Source organism: Sinocyclocheilus rhinocerous, unplaced genomic scaffold, assembly GCF_001515625.1.
Source record: "Sinocyclocheilus rhinocerous isolate Xijiao unplaced genomic scaffold, SAMN03320098_v1.1 scaffold1093, whole genome shotgun sequence".
NCBI lineage: Eukaryota > Metazoa > Chordata > Actinopteri > Cypriniformes > Cyprinidae > Sinocyclocheilus > Sinocyclocheilus rhinocerous.
In genome coordinates, this window is record NW_015626381.1 from 560432 (window position 1) to 564359 (window position 3928).

The following is a 3928-nucleotide window of genomic DNA, read 5'->3' on the forward strand; positions in this document are numbered from 1 at the left end:
TGTGTGAGAGTGAGTGAGTGAGTGAGTGAGTGAGTGCATGATGAACAACTCTCACACACACCGAGTGCTTCTGACAGTCACTTCATCAAAATCACAATCTAGTGTTTTCTCCAGAAGAGATCACAGATTGTGTCTCTATCAGCTTCCCAGCAGCAGCATTCATCACTGTATGATGTTCGTGAGGCTCGTCTGCTCCCAGTCCTCCAGTCAGAGTCTGTGCGTTTCTCTCTGTCTAACCTCAGGACGTTTCTCTTGATCGTAATGAAAATCTCTGAGGGCTGAAAATCACTTAATGCTTTCAATTTATCAAAATGTCTCAGGCGTGCTTTTAATATGTGTGCACAAAAAAAGCCTGTGCGATCTAATTGTGCTGATCGACTCTGCAAATGGACTTTCTGAATGATAAAAAGCAGCACTGATTTGAATCTTTCTGTCGTCCTCTCGGGTCTTTAGTGGAGTTAAAGTTCAGCCAAAAATCACAATTCTGTCATCGTTTGCTTGAACTTAAATACAAAGCAAAAAAGTATGTTTTGTCAGGCTTTACAGTACAAATATCTGAAATTAAGATACTGTACATTTACCTGAGAAGCAAAAGACTTAAGATTTTAAGTTGTATAGTGAAAATTATTAAAATTAAGTGAGGTTATGCTTAAAACAAGAAAAATATCTGTCAGTTAGGCCAGAAAAATTTACTTCATTAAAAGGGAAAACAAGATCATTTTTCTGACGATTTTTTATGTAATTATAAATACATTTTTAAAAAATTATGTAAACGTGTGTATGTGTTTTTAAAGAAACTCATACAATTCACACATGTATTTTTTTTTTATTTGGAGAAAACTGTGATATTTGGATGCAGTTTTTTGTTTGCATGTTATTGCCCCCACACCTAGCTATTGAACACACTGGATTATATAGACATGATTGAATTATTATTGTGAAATATCAAGATGACAGGGTGGACCAACACATGACGGGGTGGCAGGGCCGCAATTTCAGGCCGGGAAATCTCACACTCATCCAGGCCACACAGAAAAAAAGGGGCCAAAATTGTACCTTTTGGGGTACAACAGCATGACATGAAGAGTAGGCCTAGTAATTCATACCCTTAAGGTACTAATTTGTAGGCCTACCTATTAGGGGTAAAAAAGGAACAAATATGTCCTTTTAAGAGTCCTGTTCCAGTGACGAGCTGTTGTACCCCAAAAGGTGCAATTTTGGCCCCTTATTTCCTGTATATAGCCTATCCACAACAATTTCTGAAACCAGACAACCCTATTATTTGTATGACCATCACATAAAAAAGGTCTATAGGGGATTGTTGAAATTATTACATTTATTTAGCAAGGATGCTTTAAATTGATCAAGAGTGATGATAAAGACATTTATAATGTAACAAAAGATTTCTATTTCAGATAAATGCTGTTCTTCTGAACTTTCTATTCATCAAAGAAACCTGAAAAAAAATCTAATCTGTTTTCAACATAATAATAATAATAATGTAATAATAATGTTTTTTGAGCAGCAAATCAGAATAATAGAATGATATCTGAAGGATCACGTGACACTGAAGACTGGAGTAATGATGCTGAAAGTCCAGCTTTTGGAATAAATTATATTTTAATAAAAATATTTCACAAAAAATGTTTTGCTGTATTCCGGATCAAATAAATGCAGGCTCGGTGAGCAGAAGAGACTTCTTTAAAAAACATAAAAAATCTTACTGATCAAAACCTTTTGACTGGTAGTGCATTAAAACACAATTTCTAAAGTGCCTAAATGTCTAAATTAGTACAATATAGGCTATTTGTTGAAAAAGTCTAATACACTATTAAATTATTAGGCTGTGAGCCTGTTACTCATATTATTTTTGTGTTGCTGTCTGCTCTAGCTCCCTCCCTCCCTGTACAATAAATACACGTGAATATCTGTCTCTGCTAAATTTTTTAATGTAACTTTACAATCGATATTGATGTCGTTTAGCACAGTATTCTGAATGATGATAATAATGGGGTGCTACTGGTAGCCTAACAGATACTAGCAGTTTAATACTCAACTAGGTTAATAAAATTGAGAAGGCATAAATAATATTAATAATAATAATAACTAAAACAAAATTGCTCCCGATGGCCAGTCCGGGCCTGCGGGGTGGACACATAATGCAGAACACACAAAGCATGACAAAATATGACAATGAAACATTTATTCAACTTCGAAAAAAATAATATAATAATAAAATGACATCCTCAATCACATTGATGTGTTCATTTGAGTTTTTAGCAATATTAACTACAAATGAATGGACATTTTGAGCTTCAATTAGCATATTATCTTACAACAAACTGTGTTGTACAAACTTTCCAGATGGACCAGAATACATGAAGTTTGATTTTCAAAAAAATAGGTAATCTTTTCTAAGGCAAGGCATGAAGTCATCCGTTTTATCCACTGAGGCACGCCAGGACTTTCTTCTTTTTTTCCAAGAGCATGCGATTACACGTTTAGCTTCCAACAAACAGAGAATCAACAACAATCTTTCATGTTTGGCCATTTTAAAATTCAGAGGACATTGAATCTTTCATTTAAATAAAATCAGGTGCAGATTATGAAGTGCCATCATTCAATTTTCTGGACACTTAATTTCTCAATATTCTGATTAATTCCAATTAATCAATATAGAAATGCATCATATTTCATAATTAAAAACTAATGTTGAATTAATGTAGAATCACACATTATGACGGAATTTCTGTGTTGCACCATAGAACTGTTACGGAAGGAGACTCACACAGAAGGTTAGAGAGAAACAATGATATTTATTTCCAGCAAGTGAAGCAGAGGATACGGGCAGGTGAGTAGAAAGCTAGTTCGGAAGTCCTTTGGGAAGATGAGGAGAGAACTCTAGTATGGGGATTCCCAGGAGATCGTGGAAGGGAGACAGAGGATAGCACACACCTCAGACAATGAGTGACGGGGTATCCACGGAGCACGGGACTGGAACGAACACTGGAGGAAATACTGGAGGTAAGTACAACTGGTAGGTATGTCTTTCAATGATTCTTATGGATATCATAGAGAGAGAGTCCACTTCGTTGGAACGAGATCGGACACTGGAGTGGTGTGAGGTGTGTGCTTATGAATGGGAGCTGAGGGTGATTGTTGATCCGTGACAGGTGCGTGTGATTAGAACTCAGGTGATGGTGTTCGCTGTGATTGCGAGGTGGCTGAGTCTGGCCGATCTGTGACAGTACCCCCTCCTCCACGGCCCGCTCCTGAGGGCCGAAAACCCCGACGTCGTGGTGGCCTACCTCTTCCTCGGGGCCCTGGGCGAGCTGGATGGGTGGAGTGAAAGGCTTCCAGTAGCGTGGGATCCAGGATATCAGCTCTGGGCACCCATGACCGTTCCTCTGGCCCATAGCCTTCCCAGTCCACCAGGTATTCCAAGAGCCCACCATGGCGCCGGGAGTCCAAGATCTCTTCGACCTTGTGGATGGGTGGAATGAAAGGCTTCCAGTAGCGTGGGATCCAGGATATCAGCTCTGGGCACCCATGACCGTTCCTCTGGCCCATAGCCTTCCCAGTCCACCAGGTATTCCAAGAGCCCACCATGGCGCCGGGAGTCCAAGATCTCTTCGACCTTGTAGATGGTTCCGTCGTCCTGTATTAACGGAAGAGGGGGCTCTTCCGTCGGGCCAAGCTCTGTGGGGACAGAAACAGAAGGGTGGTGAGGTTTAAGCAGTGATACTTGGAAGGAAGGGTGAATCTTGTATTGTGAAGGCAGTTGGAGTTGATATGTGACCGGGTTTATCTGCTTGAGGATGGTGAAGGGACCAACATATCTGGGACTGAGCTTCTTGCAGGGCAGGCGCATCCTGATGTCCCATGTTGACAGCAATACCTTCTGCCCGGGTAGGCAAGATGGAGTCTC